This window comes from Acinonyx jubatus, chromosome X, assembly GCF_027475565.1.
Source record: "Acinonyx jubatus isolate Ajub_Pintada_27869175 chromosome X, VMU_Ajub_asm_v1.0, whole genome shotgun sequence".
Taxonomy (NCBI): Eukaryota; Metazoa; Chordata; class Mammalia; order Carnivora; family Felidae; genus Acinonyx; species Acinonyx jubatus.
The window spans coordinates 48,896,349-48,917,963 of NC_069389.1; the positions used below are offsets into that span (position 1 = coordinate 48,896,349).

A 21,615-nucleotide genomic window follows, 5' to 3' on the forward strand; every position below is an offset into this window, starting at 1 on the left:
ATGGCTCCAATAAATGCAATTAGAAATGACAGAGGAGAAGTTACCACTAACACTGCAGAAATACATAGGGTCGTAAGGGACTACTATGAACAACTATACACCAACAAATTAGGTAACCTTGAAGAAATAAAGAAGATTTTAGAATCACACAACCTACTAGACTAAACCAGGAAGAATTAGGAAGTCTAAAAATACCAATAATGAGCTAAAAAGTCTGAACCGGTAATCAAGGACCTCCCAACACAGGTAACTCCAGGAACAGGCAATTTCACTGGTAAGTTTTTCAAAACAGTTAAAGAGGAATTGACACCAATCCTTCTCAAACTCTTAAAAATTAAAGGGCAGGCAACACTAGGAAGAAAACTACAAAATTCAACAATCAGGAAAATGCAAATAAAAATTACAGTGAGGCACCTCTTAGGATGGTTACTATTAAAAAAAAATAGACAACAAATATCGATGAGGTTGTAGAGATACTGGGCCTCTGTACATTGCAGGTAGGAATGCAAAATGGTACAGCAGCTATGGAAAACAGTATGGAGGTTCTTCAAAAAATTAAAAAAAAATTGAACTACCATATGATCCAGCAACCCCAATTCTGGGTATTTACCCAAAATAATTAAAAACATATTGAAAATATATTAGCACTCTTTTTTTTTCATTGCAGCACTATTCGCAGTAGCCAAAATGTGGGAAACAACCTATACATCCATTGGAGAGATGAATGAGAAAAAAATGTGGTATAAACATACATAGAGTATGATGCAGCCTTATAAAAAGGAAATCTTGCAATATGCATCAACAGGGATGAAACTGGAGGACATTATACTAAGTGAAATAAATTATTCACAAGAGGGCAAATACACATGATTGCTCTATATGCAATGTTAAAAAAAATCAAACCAATGAAAGTAAAGAATAGTATTACCAGGGGCTACAGAGAGAGAGAAATGGAGAGTTGTTAACCAACAGGTATAAAATTTCAATTATACAAGATGAATAACTTCTAGAAATCTGCTGTTACAGCATCATGCCTATAGATAATAATACTGCACTGTGCACTTAAAAGTCTGTTAAGGCAGATCTCATGTCAAGTGTCCTTAACACAGTAAAATATAAAATTATATGTATAAGATCTATAGGAGGAGAACTACAAAACTCTGAAACATGAAATAAAAATGGAGATCTAACAAAATTGGGAGACATTCTGTGTTCATGGTTTTGATGATAAAGTTAATGTGTCAGTTCCCCCAACTTGATTTGTAAAATTCAACAAAATCCCAATCAAGTTTCCAGCAAGTTATATTGTTGATATTGACAAAAAGATTCTAAAATTCATAGGGAAATGCCAAAGATCAAGAATAGCCAACTTTGGGGCGCCTGGGTGATTCAAGTGGTTAAGTGACCAGGACTTGGCTCAGGTCGTGATCTCGCAGTTTGTGAGTTTGAGTCCATGTTGGGCTATGTGCTGGCAGGGTGGAGCCTGCTTCGATTCTGTCTCCCTCTCTCTCTTCCCCTCCCCTGCTAGCAATCTCTCTCTCTCTCTCTGTCTCTCTCTCACTCTCGCTCACTCAAAAAATAAATAAAATAAACATTAACAAAAAAATAGCCAACACAAGGGGTGCCAGGGGCTTCAGTCAGTTGAGCATTTGACTTTTGATTTCCGCAGGTCATGATCTCAGTGTTTTTGAGATAGAGCTCGGAGTCAGGCTTTGCACTGACAGTGCAGAGCCTGCTTGGGATTCTCTCTCTCTGCCACTGCCCCACTTCCCTGCTTGCAATCTCTCTCTCTCTCTCTCTCTCTGTCTCCCCCCCCTTTCTATCTCTCAATAAATTAACACTAAAAAAAAAGAATAGCCAAAATAATACGGAAGAGAAAATTTTCAAGATTCATAGTGCCCAATTTCAAGACTTGATTGTAAACCTATATAGTACTGGAGACAGTGTGGTATTGCTGTAGAGATAGAGATACAAATGGATAGAACAGAATATAGATCCCATAAGTAAAGGCACAAAAATAGAGTCAACTGATGTTTGACAAAGTCACAATGGTAATAAAACAGAGAAAATATACACTTTTTAACATATGGTGCTAAAAAATGGATATCCTTAAACAAAACAAAAATATAAAAAGGAAGGAAGGAAAGAAGGAAGGAAGGACAGAAGGAAGGAAGGGAGAAGAAAGGAAGGAAGGAAGAAGGAAGGAAGGAAGAAGAGAGGGAGGGAGGGAAGGAAAGACGGAGGGAAGGAGGGAAGGAGACAACAAGGGAGGGAGGGAAGAAGAGAAAGAATAGAAAGAACAAGATAAAGAGAAAAAGAAAGAACAAACATAGACATACAACTTACAACTTATTCCCAAATTAACTCAAAATTATAAACCTAAATCCAAAATCCAAAACCAAAAAATAAACCAAAAGAAACAACTAAAAAAATTCTAGAAGAAACAGACGATATCTACATGACCATAGATATGGTGATGAGTTTTCCATACAATATCAAAAATATGATATGCAAAGAGATAAAGAAAGAAACAAAACCATAGAATTTGACCTTTATTCAAAACAATTAGGCTTACAATGTATGATAGGCAAAATTAGCTAGCACTCACTTAACTCTCAAATAGGGAAACCACAGACTACAAGAGACTGAAATGCATCTGTTTCTATTTCCAACAGTTGCAGGTTCAACTTTTGCTTGCTCAAAGCATAACAAAACAAAACCAAACAAAAATCTGGAAAAATGTAATTAATCTATTTTTTAAGTGAATATAATACTTTTCACAAGAAAAAGAATATTTAGTAACAGGGATAGGACAATCTGCAATGGTAGTGGCAGCATCAGGAGAATAAATTTAATTTAGTCGATTTTCTGTGGTTGTTAATTGTTTGCCAGTCTCATGGTGATGGAAACTGCATAGCCGTTTTTTAAAGGGGCTGAGAAACTACTGGAGAGTTGGTTCTCAGGGTGATATCTTGGAGCAAACCAAGCATCTGGGGATCTTTACAACATCCCAAGATCTAAGTGAGACATATTTTTGAAGAATGTACAACATGCAATCATCAATGTGACAAATAACTGGAAAGTAGGAAGCTTATGTATTCAGAGAGGATAGTGAGGTTGCCTACAGATGTTCCATTTTGGGCACATGTGGTACCACCCTCTCCACTGAAAGCAGAGGTTTCCCTGTTGAAGCATGTAGGGATTACAGTGGATTTGACTGAATTAAAAACTTCTTTTATTCTTGTAAGAATTTCTCACCGAGGGTGCCCATACCAGAACTTCCAGAAAGAAATAGTGTTTCTTCACTATATTGCACACCTTAAAGTAACATTACACTGTATGTTAACTAACTGGAATTTAAGTAAAGACTGAAAACACAGTGTTTCTCAATGCAATTTTCCCTCGTAGAGCAGCATATTGCATGAGATATCTGAATTTTGACTGCTGATACTTGTATATTCTGGATTTCCCAGAGAGTCAGGTAATGTGTCAGTGAGATCAAACCTTAGAAATTCTGATGACTAAGCTGGACCCAGTATTGATGGACCAGCTGTACAGGAAAGACGGTTTTACTATAAAGGATGACACTGGTAAGAATGGACTTTGTGACTTAATACCAGGCTCTGTAATTGTTGCCATACTGTACAATCTTTGTGAGTATTTAATGAATAGAATGGAATCAGAGGGAACTTAGTGGAATATTCACATCAGTCCACAACTAGAATTTTCTTATGGTAGCTTTGAAACAAACTTCAGTCATCTCTTATAATGTCCTGATTGGGAAAGTTGTGGGAATCTTCATGCCAGAAAAATTTGTGACTACCTTGTTTGTAAATCAGAGTTCCAAATGTCACAAAATGTTTTCTTCACCCACAGAAGACTGACGTTTTAAACCTCTTGGTTGCCAGAGTGCTATGTTCAACAGGTAATACAACTTTGTCTTGACCAGTTTTGGTAAGCAGCAGCAACAGCAGAGTTAAGAAAAATAAAGAAAATAAAAAATACATTCACACACACACACACACACACACACACACACACATGCACACAAAGAAGAAGGTGGTGACTGCTTTCTAGATGTTGGTGGGGGGGGGGGGCTGTGCTTTCTAAATCCACCATCATGTAGTTGCAGAGAACCCTGGATATAATCATAGCGTAATAATTTTGAATTATATGCATTATTATATCAAGGAATTAGATATCTGGCAGGAATGTTCTTTTCTGTATTTAGGTATTCTCTTGCCACTCTTGCTGTGAAATCAATGTGCATGTAGAAAAATTCCTCTACTGTATAAAACTTTATAACATTTATAAAAGCAATTCAATTTGGTCTATGTGTAGTGTAATACTTCTTCAGGGATTGCTCAAAATTTATCACAGACAAGGTTTTTGTCCTCATTAGGTGTTGGCTTCAGCCTAACAATCTAGAATTGTTCTATTAAATTGCTGCCAGGATTTTGCATCCTGTTACAACCACTTTATACAATGTATTTTCTACTAATGCTAATGAAACCAATTTCTACTTCATACAGATTATTTTCTGCAGTATCAATCGATGTTTCTCTTACACACATACACACACACACACAGATTAAATTAAATTAAACTTAAAAAGCTCTGCTCTACAAAAAATACAGTTAAATGAATGAAAAGACAAGACACTGGAAGAAAAAATTCAAAACATATCAGATAATGGACTTGCATCAACAATATACACAAAACTCTTAAAAGTCAACAATAAAAATATTCATCCTGATTTTAAAATGGGCAGAAAATCTGAACAGTAACCTCACCAAAGAAGATAGATAGTTGGCAAATATGCATATGGAAAGATAATCAGAATTATTTGTCATTAGGGAAATTTAAATTTAAATAAAAATGACATACCACTGCACACATATTAGAATGGTTAAACTTTGAAACCAAATGAATGAGGTTTGTGAGTGGGTAGCATCCTTGTCCACTTGTTGCCCAAACCAGAAATCAAGAAGCCATCATTAATACTTACTATTTTCTTCTTCACCTCCTATAACTGTCTAATTTTTTTATGAGGGTGGGGGCCTGAGGGAGAGGGAGAGAGGGAATCTTAAACAGGCTCAATGCCCAACCCAATGCAGGGCTTGATCTCACGACCATGAGATCATGATCTGACCCAAAATCAGGAGTCAGACACTTAACCAACTGAGCCACCCAGGTGCCTCTAACTGTCCAATCCTTCTCAGTTCTACCTCCTAGACTGTCTGAACTCCACTCCTTTCTCTTGATCTCCACTAGCAACAATCTGGCCCAAGCCTCCAGACTCATAACTCATATTATTACATTCAGTGGCATATTTTACATAATGAAGATGGCTATGTCATAATCTATTTTCAAAAATCTTCAAATATTTCCCTTTATTTTCAGAACAGGTATTGCCCTTGACTAAACGGTTCAAGGATGGGCTTCAGAAGGTCCATGAACCTCTTAATACTTTATGCATATTTCCTGTGATTTTTGCTGACATTATTTTCTGGGGAGAGGGTCATAGCTTCCATCAAGTTTTCAGTAGGCATCCCTTCCCCAAAACAGGTTTAGGAAGTATGCTTAGATAAAACCCCAAATCCTTCCATTACCACTCAAATGTCATTACTTTGTTAGCTTTTGGTAACTGTCTTTCCCCCAACCCTCCCCAACATGCCCATGGCATGTTGATGTTCTCCTTGTTTTACACTCTTGCATACACTTGGATTTTACTCCAGAGTGTGTATTATAATTTGTAATTATATGATTCTATCTGTGACAATCCAGATATGGTTTATCACCTCAACTGCACTTTCACTTCCATGATGATAGGGTCTGTGTCAATTTCATTTACCTGTGTATCTCCATAGCACAGCTCCTACCACTTAAGTCCCCAGTAAGTATCTTTAATAAGTGAACAAATGAATGAATGCCACCTGTCACGTAGGTGTGTATTTAACAGTGGCATGCGATAGATAATATTGTTTATAAAATTATATGGGTGGATTTCTGGCCATGTTTAGTTGGTTAGAAGGTTCATATAGATGGATAATAACATGGTGTGTTCAGCCAGTATTTTTAAGTGAAATCAGCTGAGATTCCTGACAGAATTGAGTAAGCCTTTGGATAACCTAGTAACAAAGTATTCCAATAAAGGGCAACCTTTTGTGTTTAGAACTAAAGTGTAAGGTAGAGAACCACTGGATTTATGGCAGGAGGGGAAAAGTGCATTGGATGAAATGTTTAGATTTGATAACCTTAATTAAATTAGGTAACATAATTAGGAAGAAGGAAAGTTTTCTTGTAGTTTGGGAAGTTGACGTTATTAAGAATTACATCAAGACTCTTAAAGTATTAAAACACGGACCTCCACTTTGGAAAGTGGAAGTCTTTACCTTCTGTGGTAAGAAAACAAGCATCTGGGAGCCTGTATCAAACTGCATGAATGAGCATACTAATGGCGCTGAAGCTAGTGTGCTACACTGACTGTGTGAGAGTAGAACAAAACCTTTTATCATGCTGACACACCAGGACTGGCACATGGTGATGACAAACTTCTAGCTGAGTCTTCAAGTACTGAGGACCTCTGAAGAAATAATGTGAGAGAAGTGAACATACACATAACGTTAGGAATATATATGAGCATTGGACTTCCAAAAATGGTTTTCATATGGGAAAACTCATTTTAAGTTCTGAATCCTCTGGACCTTTGTATGACAAAGCCAAATATGTACTGAAGACCCTAGTGTCAAACTTGGTGACAGTAGGTGACTACTGGCCAGGAACTTATGCATAAGTGAAAGAAGGAGGAGGACTAAGGCATCGAGAAAACAGGTAGGTCTCACCTCACTGAGCCCAAGTTAACATGAAGCTACTTAGTCTGTAGAAGTGTTTATTAAGCTTGTCCCTTGACATCAAATTGCAGAAAGTTGGTATGTGGCTGCTCAAAATTTGGGAGGAGTCTTGCGAAGTAAATGGAAACATTCAATTTACTTTGAGGGTTCTTATATATAACTTTGAGAGGAACCTCTCCCATTATGGAAGACGTTCATCACAATATAGAATAGGGTCTGGAAACTGTAGTGGAGATTAGTCCCTCAATAAAAGTCACCAAGGATTTTGGAATTGTGGGGCTGGAAGATGCATTTTCTTAGGTCACTTATTGTGCATAAACCAGGTTTACTATTGAATAAAATCGACCATTAAATCTCAAACATCAAAGATTCTCAGTTTCAAATTTGTAGAAACTTATAGGAGTCAGTGATAGTATACAGAAAATTATCTTTTTGGGGGGTCAGATTATATCACTGGACTAAGGGTAGAATTATATGTGTTGGAAGTGTCAAGGGTTTATGATCACACTTTTATCAACAACCTTGTCCCATGCCTCAGAAACCCACTTTTCCATTCCCTATTCACACTGAAATGAAATTTCTTTTTTTTTAACTATTTTATTTTATTTTATTTTATTTTATTTTAGAGAAGGAGCGATTGCACTAACTAGACAGAGGGGAGAGTGAAAGAGAGAGAGAGAGAGAGAGAGAGAGAGAGAGAGAGAGAGAGAATCTTAAGCAGGCTCCATGCTCAGTGTGGAGCCTGATGCAGAGCTCGATCCCACGACCTGGGAATCATGACCTGACCCAAAATCAAGAGTCAGACACTCAACCAACTGAGCCACCCAGATGCCCCTAAAATGAGATTTTTAAAATTAGTTCTCACTAGAATAGTGGGATTATAATGTCCTGGTGTCGTGTAAAAGATGGCCCAATCCAAGTATCTCCAAGAGAAGACACTCTTCCTAAAGAGAGAAACCCAAAGATTAAGCATGCAAAAGGTGCTATCTGAAATCTCCTATTCATTGAATACCTTTCTGTTTTTGTTTTTGTCACCATGTCAGTGCACAGGAAGACAAATGAGGGATTTCCACATTAAATAAACTAAGGAAAAACTTGAGAGGATATATAACCTGCAGGTAACTTTATTTGGGAATACGTATAGCACATGCATTCTGAATTTGTTGGCATTGCCTAGTAATGGTGACAGCAGATTTGCTTGATTCAGCTGTTCACCAATAGGTTGAAGAAACTAGTCACCTAAAGTAGCCCCTTTTTTGTCAGTCTGCCTAGGTGGAGGAAGGAGTTCTACTACAATTATATGCACTGCTGGATTTCCCCCCTTCTAGGACTGGGCAGATTTTTCCTACTGACTTTGTGATGGCTATTTGTCACCTTCATGTTTGTGGCTCTTTCACTTGATGTGTCCAGGCTTTGGATGGTTGGAATGTTCTTTCATTTCTCCTTTTTGGCGGAGCTTATAATATAAGGTATATATAATAAATAAATTAATTAATTTTATGTATTACAGAGAGGGAAAGCTAAGATGGTGGCATAGTAGGAGGACTTTAGGTTTGCCTCGTCCCTCAAACACAGCTAGATAATTATCAAATAATTCTGAATACTAAGGGAATCTATCTGAGGACAGACAGAACGAACTGCACAACTAGAGGGAGAGAAGGGACCACATAGAGGAAGGTAGGAAGTGTGAAGATGTGGTTTGGAGCAGAAATGAATCACGGGTCCTGTGGAGGGAAGGGAGGCCTAGTCATGTAGAAGAGAGAGAGAGAGAGAGAGAGAGAGAGAGAGAGAGAGGAGCACACAGGGATTGCACAAAGAGAACACTTCCCCAAAGCCATTGGCTGGGAAAATAAGAGGGGCTGAATTTTGTGAGTTTTTGCAACCAGCGGGCCTCAAAGACTGGAGTTGTAGAGGTCTGTGGTGTGGCTGGGATAGAGCCCTGAGGTTCCTTCCCTACTCCCGGAGAGAAGACAGGCAGAGAACCCCTGGGCATGATCTGAGAATTGCCTAAGAGCCTTGGGGAGAGACTGTTCTTTCTTCTTGGAGTGAATCTTTGAGAGGGGCATTGCCTCTCTAGGGCCAAAAGAACCAGGGGGTGCAATTTCCCTCCCCTGACCCTCAGGGGGAGCCACAGCAATCTTGAAAAAGAAAAGCACAGCTGAAGGCAGCAAAATTCTGGACTTCAAGTTATATCACAAAACTGTAGTGATCAAGACAGTATGGTCCTCGCACATAAACAGACACATAGACACATAGATCAATGGAACACAGTAGAAAATCCAGAAATGAACCCACAACTATATGCTCCACTAAGCTTCAACAAAGTAGGAAAGAATATCCAATGGGGGGGGGGAACATATTCTCTTCAACAAATGGCGCTGGGAAAAGTGGATAGCAACATGCAAAAGAATGAAACTGGACCACTTTCTTGCACCATACACAAGAACAAATACACAATGGATTAAAACCCTAAATATGAGACAGGAAGCCATTGAAATCCTACAGGAGAACACGAAGAGGCAGCAACCTCTTCCTCTTTGACATAGCAACTTCTTACCAGAAATGTCTCCAGAGGTGCAGGAAACAAAAGCAAAGAAAAACTATTGAGAGTACAAAAAAACAAAAACAAAAACCAAAAAAAAACCAAAAAAAAAACCACTTCTCCACAGTGAAGAAAACAATCCAGAAAACTAAAAGGCAGCCAATGGAGTGGGAGAAGATATTTGCAAATGACCTATCTGATAAAGGGTTAGTATCCAAAATATGTAAAGAACTTATCAAATTCAAGACCTAAAAAAGAAATAATCCAGTATAAAAATGGACGGAAGACATAGATAGACATTTTTCCAAAGAAGACATCTAGATGGCTAGCAGACACATGAGAAGTTGCTCAACTCATCATCAGGGAAATACAAATCAAAACTACAATGAGATATCACCTCGCACCAGTCAGAATCCTAAAGTGAACAACACATGAAACAACAGATTTTGTCAAGGATGCAGAGAAAGGGGAATGTTCTTACACTGTTGGTGAGAATGCAACATGGTGCAGCCACTTTGGAAAACAGTATGGAGGTTCCACAAAAAGTAAAAAGAAAACTACCCAACAGTCCAAGAATTCCATTATTAGGTTTGGATACAAAAATATTGATCCAAAGGGATACATGCACCCCAATGTTAATAGCAACATTATCAACAATAGCCGAAATATTGAAAGACCCCAAATACTAATATATTGATGAATTGATAAAGAAGATATTATATATATATATATATATAATATATGTAATATATATATAATATATATACGTGTGTGTGTTTGTGTGTATGTGTGTGTATACACACATACAGTGGACTATTACTCAGCTGTAAAAAAAAAAAACAGAATGAAATCTTACCATTTGCAAGGACATGAATGGAGGTAGAGAGTATTATGCTGAGTGAAATAAGTCAGTCATAGAAAGATACCATATGATCTCACTCGTTTGTGGAATTTAAGAAACAAAACAGATGAACATAGGAGTAAAAAAAGAGATAGCCAATCCAGATAATGACTCTTAACTATAGGGAACAAATTGAGGGTTGCAAGATGGGAGGTAGGCAGAGGGATGGGTTAAATGTGTGATGGTTATTAAGGAGGGTACTTGTTATTATGAGCACTGGGTGTTGTATGTAAGTGATGAATCACTAAATCTTACATCTGAAACTAATATTACACTGTATGATGACTCACTGGAATTTAAATAAAAACTTGAAAAAAATAAAATATATATATATAATACGTTTTAAATATGATATGTTTACACACACATATGTAAAACATACATATACATGATTACATGATTATGTATATATGTGTATATATATGTATATATGTGTATATATATGTATATATATATGATTTACATATTATCTATCTAGATAGACATGATTTAAAAGGTCTAATAAATAGATCAATAGATAGATAGATAGATAGATATGATTTAAAAGAGGTAGCTTCAGTATGGGAGGGGCAGTCCACCATGGGCCCTGCACCATTCCCTGCATATTCTTGTTGCGAATGCAAAGAATGAAAGAGCCCTGTCTTCTCTTTATAAAAGGCACTTCTGGGCGATATGATTTCAACAAGCAACATGGAGTGGTGAGGTAACATCTCTCACCCCACAGAAGAGGAATATTTATGCTTGTTGTAAAAGTGGTGAATCCTCTAAATTGCTGTTCTTCACCTTCACAGTCCACAGCATATGCAGGTATCCATCATGGGCTCTTTGCCACTTCCCCCAGCTCCTGTGGGACTTGGGGACCATGCAGAATGCAGAAGAACATTAACTGTGAATACTTCCCTTTTCATATGCAAGTAATGAAGCTCTCTGTCTCTGTTCCAAGAGTTTCATGTCTTCACTTGTATCAATCAAACAGTAATAGATCAGTTTATGAACTTGTAAGTACAATAAAATCATAGACCCTGAACAGTTCCTGATAGTGCAAAAATTGATGAATATTTATGTGTAATAGAAGACTTTGCTTTTCACATGGTATTGGGTCCAGAATGAAAGCATCATAAAATATGACAGGTGGTGGACTCTATAAACAAGTATGTAGAAATATACTTTTACATAGGAAATATGAGTGATTTAATGACAGAAAATTCTTCAAATAATGGAACAGGCATTCTTAGAAAGTTGAACTTTACATTGTGTCTTTTGAATTTATTCCTATTTTAACAGCAATCTGCAGATGGCAGAGTGGGAAAAAGTGATGAGAGAAGCCACACTACTTGGGATGAAGGCAATCACCATTTGGCTATTGGCTACTGGCTATTGCCCTATTTTTGAAAAATTATGATGCAGTCAATGAATTGTTATAAGATCTGTTGAAAGTTACAATAGCAGTGGGCATACAGATCAAAAGGAAAAGAACATTAAGTATAGTAATCAACTGCTTCCACTCTGGAAACTGATTATCAGCAATTGCACCCACAAACAAATGAGAATTTTTATTTTGTAGACGATGGGAATTCACTTTGATAAAACTTTGAAAGGCATCACCTAAATCAGTATCTAATCACATATAAACAACATACTTTAAACAAAATAAATAGAGCTCAACTCCCAATATAAGTAAAGGTGTAGAAAGACACTCATAGTGGTATCTTGGGGTAGGGGTGGAAGAGACAACAACTTTTTCTTAAGCATGTTTGTTGAAGATTAAACCACCACGTGTTCGTGTTTTAGAAAACAAAATTTTGTCTGAATAGGTTTTCTGAGCATTTCTTATGCTAGAGATTATATAAAAATACTGTGACCTGTCCAAATAAACTTGTTGTGAATTGTCACTTATGTGTCATATTATAATCTTCTGAACATAAACAGAGATTTTTTCAAGACAGCCGAAGTATACATAGGAGCCTTACAGCAGCATGTTATACCACCCACCCAGATGGTCAATAATAGCTGTTTAGTATATGTGCAGTCCTTAGGAATGACTTGTTCTAAACATGCAGAAGAAAGTCTGTTTTAGGACTTGTACACATTTTCAGAAGGAAATTTTAGTAATCATTCATAAACCATGGTTTTACTCCATAATGCATCAAAATTGAAGCACTGGACATAGTTGAAGGTCTATAAAAGGGTACTATGCTGCAGTGTAGAGAAAGAAAATAATATGTGCCAATTTGTGTTAAGATGTGAGCGAAAAGCCCTTAATTCGCCCAGAAGAATTTGTCATTTAAATGAAAAGGCACAGAAAGGAAAAGAAAACCATCTGATTCATTTGCTCTAGTCTATTTGAAATATAAAGGATCTTAGTAAGAATTACACTTAAGTAAATAAGGTGGTTTTCACACAGGAAGAGGATATTTTGGGTAGGGACAAGTGGTCCTTTAGTAGTAGAAGCTGCCATGTCATGAAGTCTTCCTTCTGCAAAACTTTCCCTAAATAATTATTATTTTTACTTCTACATCTGAATTTACTGGCAGTCTGCTATGTGTTAATATATATATATATATATATATATATATAATATAATATATAATATATATATAAGTGTGTGTGTGTGTATGTGTGTGTATATATATGTGTGTGTGTGTGTGTGTGTGTGTGTATGTGTGTGTATTGAACTGATTTTGCTCTGAGAGTTGGAAGATGATGGCAGAGTAGTAGCACCCTAGGCTCAACATGTCCTGTGAACACAACTGGATAACTATCAAATCATCCTAAATTCCCCGGAAAGCGACCTTAAGACTGACAGAGCAAACCGCACAACTAGAAAAAGAGAAGAGGCCATGTCAAGAAAGGCAGGAAGTGTAGAGACCTGACTTGGCGGGGGGGGGGGAATAGGATGTGGGTGCTGTGGAAGGGAAGGAGATGTGGTCATGGAGAAGGATTCAAGAGAGAGAGAAGCAAACAAGGGAACACACAGAGAGAATGATGACCCAAAGCCATTGGCTTGGAAAATGAAAGGGGCTGAATTTCATGGGTTGTTGCAACCAGTGGGGCTTAAAGCCTGGAGTTTGAAAAGTCAGCGGGCTTGGCTGGTATAGAGCCCAGAGGACACTGTGCTCATCTTGGAGTGAAGGCAGGCAAAAAAACCCAGGGGAAGACGGCATTGAAACAGTAATCTGAAGAGAGCCTGGGCACTCTGGAGATTATTCCCTCATTGTGGAGTGTGTCCCTGAGAGGCTGCATTCATGGGGACACCACACGTGGAAAGGAGCTGGCTGGTGCCATTTCCCTCTCCTGCCACTCATAATAAATACAGAAGCACCCACAGGAAGCAGCACAAAACTGACACTGGCCGCCTAACTTGCTTACATTGAGCCCCACACTCCTGCACTCCAGTGTGACTGCCCTTTTCAGTCACACTTGCCTCAGTCCCAGCAGGGTGGGCTCCTCCCTCAGAAGACCAGCACAAACCCCTGCCCACACCATGTCTTCCCACTACAGAGTTCTGCAGGACCTCAGTTCTGGTGGAGTTGGTGTCATGTCTCATTTCACAAGCATACCAGAGCACATCTAGTTAAAACTTGTCATTCAGACCAGAGACCAAACACTGTCCACAGCAGGCAAGGAGAGCATCTGCAGATGATTGGCCTGAAGGACAGAATGGCCAAAACACAGCAGCAGAGTGCAACCAGCACACACCATGGACACTCCCTGAAGCATCAGGCCTTGGGCTCTACATCATGTTTTTTTCATAAGGCCATTACTTGTAAGAGCAGGTTACACAACTGTTTTTTCTAACACAGACAAGAAGGCAGAGACTTAGAGAAAATTCCAAGATGGAGGAAATTTTCCCCAAAGAAATAACAAGATAAAGCCACGTCCAGAGATCTAAGTGAAACAGATATAAGTAACATGCTTGATGGAGAATTTAAGGCAACAGTCATAAGGATACTCACTGGGCTTGATAAAAGAATAGAAGACATCACTGAGACCCTTACCACAGAGATAAAAGTTAAAAAACAATCAATCAGAGATGAAGAGTGCAATAAATGAGAATGGAAAGTGGCTTGATACAATAACAGCAGGTTCAAAGAAGCACAGGAACAAATAAATGACCTGCAAGGAAAAATAATGGAAAATAACTAAGCTGAACAAAGACAGAAAAAATTATGTCACATGAGAAAGGACTTATGGAACCCAGTGATGCCATCAAATGTAATGACATTTTTATTATAGGAATCCCAGAAGAGGAAGAAGCAGAAGCAAAAAGAGGAGGAGGAGGAGGAGGAGGAGGAGGAGGAGGAGGAGGAGGAGAAGGAGGAGGAGGGAGAAAAGGGGAAGAAAATTTATTTGAAAAAATAATAGCAGAAAACTTCCCTAATCTGAGGGAGGAAACAGACACCCAGATCCAGGAGACACAGAGAATTCCCATCAAAATCAATAAAGGCGGACCAACACCAAGACATATTGTAATTAAATTTGCATAATATAATGATAAAGAAAAAAAAACTTAAAATCAGAAAGACAAAAGAAGTCCTTCACTTACAAGGGAAGACTTGCAATCTGTTGGAGATTTCTCACCACAAACTTGGCAAGCCAGAAGGCATTGGCAGGATGTATTGAAAGTGCTGAAAGGGAAATACCTGAAGCCAAGAATACTCTATCCAGCAAGGTTGCCATTCAGAATTGAAGGAGAGATAAAGAGTTTCCCAGACAAACAAAAACTAAAGGAGTTTGAGAACACTAAATCACCCCTGCAAGAAACATTAAAGGGGGCTCTTTGAGAGGAAAAGAGAGACCAAAAGTAACAAAGATGAAAAAGGATCAGAGAAAATATCCATAAACAAGAAAACAAGAAATAAAATGGCAATGAATACATATCTATCAATAATTACTTTGAATGTACATGGACTAAACACTCCAATCAAGATGAGGGGTGTGTCAGAAAGGATACAAAAGCAAGACTCATCTGTATGTTGCCTACAAGAGATTCAATTTAGACCTAAAGACACTGAAAGTCTGCAAGTGATGTGGATGGAGAAGCATTAATCAAGCAAATGGATGTCAAAAGAAAGGTGGAGTAGTAACACTTATATCAAACAAAATAAACATTAAAACAAAGACTGTAACAAGAGACAAAGGGCACTATGTAATAATAAATGGGTCTATCCAACAAGAAGATATAACAATTGTAAATATTCATGCACCCAATATGAGAGCACCCAAATATATAAAACAATTAATAACAAGCATAAAGGAACTAACTGGTAATAATAGAATAATAGTAGGGGACTTTAACACCACACTTACATCAATGGACAGATCATCTAAACAGAAAACAAACAAGGAAAAAAATGGCTTTGAATGACACGCTAGACCAGAAGGACTTAACAGATACATTCAGAACATTACATCCTAAAACAGCAGAATACACATTCTTTTCAAGTGCTCCTGGAATATTCTCCAGAATAGATCACATATTAGGTCACAAAACAGGCCTCAGCAAATACAATAAATATGGAAGTCTTAACCATGTACCTTTTCTGACCACAACACTATGAAACAAAAAGTCAACCACCAGAAAAAATATGGAGGACCACAAAGACATGGAGGTTAAACAACATGCTACTGAACAATGAATGGATCAACCAGGAAATCAAAGAAGAAGTTAAAAAAAATACATGAAACAAGTGAAAATGAAAACACAATGGTCAAAATCTTTGGGATGCAGCAACAGTGGCCCTAAGAGGGAAGTATAAAACAACACAAGCCCATCTCCAAGAAGAAAGGAAACTCTCAAACAACCTAACCTTATAACTAAGGGAGCTAGAAAAAGAACAGCAAATGAAGCCTAAAGTCAGCAGAAGGACAGAAATAATAAACATTAGAGCAGAAGTAAATGATATAGAAACAAACAAAGAAACACATAAATGAAACCAGGAGCTGATTCTTTGAAAAAAATAATAAAATTGATAAACCTCTCTCCAGACTTATCAGAAAGGGAAGAGAAATGACCCAAATAAATGAAACCACAAATGAGATAGGAGGAATCAAAACTGACAGCAAATAAAAAACTTATAAGAGAATATTATGAAAAATGATGTGCCAGCAAACTGAACAATCTGGAAGGAATGGATAAATTCCTAAAGAAATGCAAATTACTGAAACAGGAAGAAATAGAAAACTAGAATATATTGACAACCAGCAATGAAATTGAATCAATAATCAAAAACTTCCCAATGAACAGAAGTCTGGGACCAACAGAGGATGGCTTCACAGGTGAATTCTACCAAATATATATTTATTTTTATGTTTTTCAAATTCTACCAAACATTTAAAGAGGAGTTAATACCTAACCTTTCCAAAATATCCCCCCCCCGCAAAAAAAAAAAAAAAAGAAATGAAAGGAAAACTTCCAAATTCATTCTATGAGTCCAGCATTACTCTGATACTAAAGCAAGATAAAGACACCAGTAAAATAGAGAACTGCAGGAGAAGATCCTTGATGAACATAGATGCAAAGCTTCTCAATAAAATACTAGCAAACCCAATCAAACAATACATTAAAATAATCATTCACCACAATAAAGTGAGATTTATTCCTGGGTTGCCAGGGTGTTTCAATATGCACATCACAATAATAAAATGAAGGTTAAGAATGATATCATTTCAATAAATGCAGAAAAAAATCATTTGACAAAGTACAACCTCCATTGATGATAAAAACCCTCAACAATGTAAGTTTAGAGGGAACATGTCTCAATATAATAAAGGCTGTCTATGGAAATCCCACAGCTAATATCATCCTAAATGGGGAAAAACTGGAAGGTTTTTGTCTATGGTCAGCAGCAAACAAGGATGTCCACTTTCACCACTGTTACTTAACGCAATACTAAAAGTGCCAGTCACAGCAATCAGACAATAAAAAGAAAGAAAATGCATCCAAATGGGCAAGTAAGAAATAAAACTCACTATTTGCAGATTACATGATACAATATATAGAAAACCTGAAAGACTCCACCAAAAGATACTAGAACTGATGTGTGAATATCTATTTGGCTATTTCTAGTTATTAAAATTATTTACCGAAACAGGGTCTCCCAGAAGATGGCAGCATAGGAGGATGCTGGGCTCACCACGTCCTGCTGATCACTTAGATTCCACCCACATCTGTCTAATTTACCCAGAAAACCACCAGAACACTAGCAGAATGGACTCTCCAGAGCCATGCATAGACAAGAGGCCCACAGAAGAGGATAGGAAGGATGGAGAGGTGGTGCGCACTACAGGGACTGGTGGGAGGGAGCCGGGACGGTGGAGGGGCAGCCCGCCCAGCGAGGCAGAGCCCCCAAGTCTGGCTTGAAAAAGCAGAGGGGCCAGATGGAGTGAGTTCTGACAGCCATCGGGACTTAACATCTGGAATGTTATAAGTCAACAGCGCAGCTTGGAGAGTGAGAAGGCTAGAGGACAATGGGAGGGAGAGTTGTTGAGCCCCGGAAGACAGAGCTCAGCTCAGTGGGGAACAAAGGCGCTGGCCAGGACCATCTTCATCACCCATCCCCCAGCCAAAATCCCAAAGGGAAACACCTCTCTTCACGGAACTTGCTTGCACTGTGCAAACTCCTAATGCTGTGCTTCTGTGGATCCATCCCTCCAATGGGTCTGCCTCCCTCCCAGTGTCACAGGTCCCCTCCCGCAGTGGATCACTGAAGGCAAAGTGAGGTGAGCCTGCCCCTCCCACCCCTGTGCACCTGGCGGATCCACCCCGGCTAATACACCAGATCCCATCGAAGCAGCACCACAAGCCTGGCAGTGTGCAAGTAGCCCAGAAAGGGGCCACACCACTCCACAGTGAGTCCTGACCCTGGGAGAGGGGAAGATAAGGTACACCCCAGTCTGACTGTGGCCCCAACGGTGGACTGGGGGCAGACATCAGGTCTGGCTGCAACCCCGACAACCAACACAAGTTACTCCAGACAGCACAGGGGAAGTGCCCTGCAGTTCTGCACCACTCCAGGGACTATCCAAAATGAAGAAACGGAAGAATTCTCAAGAGAAACTCCAGGAAGTAGCAACAGCTAACGAATTGATCAAAAACAATTTAAGCAATATAACAGAGCATAAATTTAAAATAATAGTCATAAAATTAATGGCTGGGCTTGAAAAAAGTATAGAGGACAGCAGAGAATCTCTTGCTACAGAGATCAAGGGACTAAGAAACAGTCAGGAGGAGCTAAAAAATGCTATAAATGAGGTGCAAAATAATGGAGGCGACCACAGCTCAGATTGAAGAGGTGGAGGAGAGAATAGGTGAATTAGAAGATAAAATTATGGAAAAAGAAGAAGCTGAGAAAAAGAGAGATAAAAAAAAATCCAGGGGTATGAAGGGAGAATTAGAGAACTGATTGATGTGCTGAAACACAATATTATTCTTATAATAGGGATTCCAGAGGAGGAAGAGAGAGAGAAAGGGGCTGAAGGTGTACTTGAACAAATCATAGCTGGGAACTTCCCTGATCTGGGGAAGGAAAAAGGCATTGAAATCCAAGAGGCACAGAGAACTCCCTTCAGACGTAACTTGAATTGAACTTCTGCTTGACATATCATAGTGAAACTGAAAAATACAAGGATAAAGAGAGAATTCTGAAAGCAGCTAGGGATAAACATGCTCTAACATATAAAGGGAGCCAGATAAGATTAGTGACAGATCTATCTAGTGAAACTTGACAGGCCAGAAAGGAATGGCAGGAAATCTTCAATGTGATGAACAGAGAAAATATGCAGCTGAGAATCCTTTATCCAGGAAGTCTGTCATTTAGAATAGAAGGAGAGATAAAAGTCTACCCAAACAAACGAAAACTGAAGGAATTCATCACCACTAAACCAGCCCTACAAGACACCCTAAGGGGGATCCTGTGACACAAAGTACCACAGACATCACTACAAGCATGAAGCCTACAGACATCACAATGACTCTAAACCCATATTTTTCTAAAATAACACTGAATCTAAATGGGCTAAAAGCCCCAACCAAAAGACATTGGGTATCAGAATGGGTAAAAAAAACAAGACCCATCTATTTGTTATCTACAAGAGATTCATTTTAGACTGGAGGACACCTTCAGATTGAAAGGGAGGGGATGGAGAAATATCTATCATGCTACTAGAAGTCAAAAGAAAGCTGGAGGAGCCATACTTATATCAGACAAACTAGACTTTAAATTAAAGGCTGTAACAAGAGGTGAAGAAGGGCATTACATATTAATTACAGGGTCTATACATCAGGAAGAGCTAAAAATTATAAATGTCTATACGACGAATATGGGAAATCTCAAATATATAAAACAATCACAAACATAAGCAACCTTATTGATAAGAATGTGTGAATTGCAGGGGACTTTATTACTCCACTTACAACAATGGATAGATCATCGAGACACAGGATCAATAAAGAAACAAGGGCCCTGAATGATACATTGGATCAGATGGATTTGACAGATCTATTTAGAACTCTGCATCCCAAAGCAACAGAATATACTTTCTTCTCGAGTGCACACGGAAAATTTTCCAAGATAGATCACATTCTGGGTCACAAAGAATATGTATACAAGAATTGAGATCATACCATGCATACTTTCAGACCACAATGCTATGAAGCTTGAAATCAACCACAGGAAAAAGTCTAGAAAACCTCCAAAAGCATGGAGGTTAAAGAACACCCTACTAAAGAAGGAATGGGTCAATCAGGCAATTAGAGAAGAAATTAAAAAAAAATTATATGGAAACAAATGAAAATGAAAATACAACAATCCAAACACTTTGGGATGCAGTGAAGGCAGTCCTGAGAGGAAAATACATTGCAATCCAGGCCTATCTCAAGAAACAAGAAAAATCCCAAATACAAAATCTAACAGCACACCTAAAGGAGCTAGAAGCAGAAGAGCAAAGACACCCCAAACCCAGCAGAAGAAGAGAAATAACAAAGATCAGAGCAGAAATAAACAATATGGAATCTAAAAAAAAACGTAGAGCAGACCAATGAAACCAAGAGTTGTTTTTTTGAAAAAATAAACAAAATTGGTAAACCTCTAGCCAGGCTTCTCAAAAAGCAAAGGGAGATGACCCAAATAGATAAAATCATGAATGAAAATGGAATTATTACAACCAATCCCTCAGAAATACAAGCAATTATCAGGGAATACTATGGAAAATTATGTGACAAAAAACTGGACAACTTGGAAGAAATGGACAAAGTCCTAAGCACCCACACACTTCCAAACCTCAAACAGGAAGAAATAGAACATTTGAACAGACCCATAACCAGCGAAGAAATTGAATCAGTTATCAAAAATCTCCTGACAAATAAGACTCCAGGACCAGATGGCTTCCCAGGGAAATTCTACCAGACATTTAAAGCAGAAATAATACCTATCCTTCTCAAGCTATTCCAAAACATGGAAAGGGAAGAAAAACTTCCAGACTCATTCAACGAAGCCAGCATTAATTTGATTCCTAAACCAGACAGAGACCCAGTAAAGAAAAGAGAACAACAGACCAATATCCCTGATGAATACGGATGCAAACATTCTCAATAAGATATCAGCAAATTGAATTCAACAGCATATAAAAAGAATTATACACCATGATCCATTGGGATTCATTCCTGGGCTGCAGGGCTGGTTCAACATTTGCAAAACGATCAATGTGATACATCACATTAATAAAAGGAAAGAAAAGAAAAGAACCATATGATCCTGTCAATCGATGCAAAAAAAGCACTTGACAAAACTGAGCATCCTTTCTTAATAAAAACCCTTGGGAAAGTCGGGATAGAAGGAACATACTTAAACATCACAAAAGCCATTTATGAAAATCCCACAGCTAATATAATCTCAATGGGGAAAAATGACAGTTTTTTCCCTGAGATCATGAACACAACAAGGATGTCCACTCTCACCGTTGTTGTTTAACATAGTGTTGGAAATTCTAGCATCAGCAATCAGGCAACAAAAGGAAATCAAAGGCATCAAAATTGGCAAAGATGAAGTTAAGCTTTCACTTTTTGCAGTTGACATGATATTATACATGGTAAATCCGATAGACTCCACCAAAAGTCTGCTAGAACTGATACATGAATTCAGCAAAGTCTCAGGATACAAAATCAATGTACAGAAATCAGTTGCATTCTTATACACTAATAATGAAGCAACAGAAAGACAAATAAAGAAACTGATCCCATTCACAATTGCACCAAGAAGCATAAAATACCTAGGAATAAACCTAACCAAAGATGTAAAAGATCTGTATGCTGAAAACTA

The 21,615-nt window shown here is 38.1% G+C and overlaps 1 pseudogene; it reads left to right on the plus strand.

The window, feature by feature from the left end:
- Positions 1–2,902: 2,902 nt before the first annotated feature.
- LOC106985066 (S-adenosylmethionine decarboxylase proenzyme 1-like) lies at positions 2,903–3,980 on the plus strand (annotated as a pseudogene).
- The last annotated feature ends 17,635 nt before the right edge of the window (positions 3,981–21,615 follow it).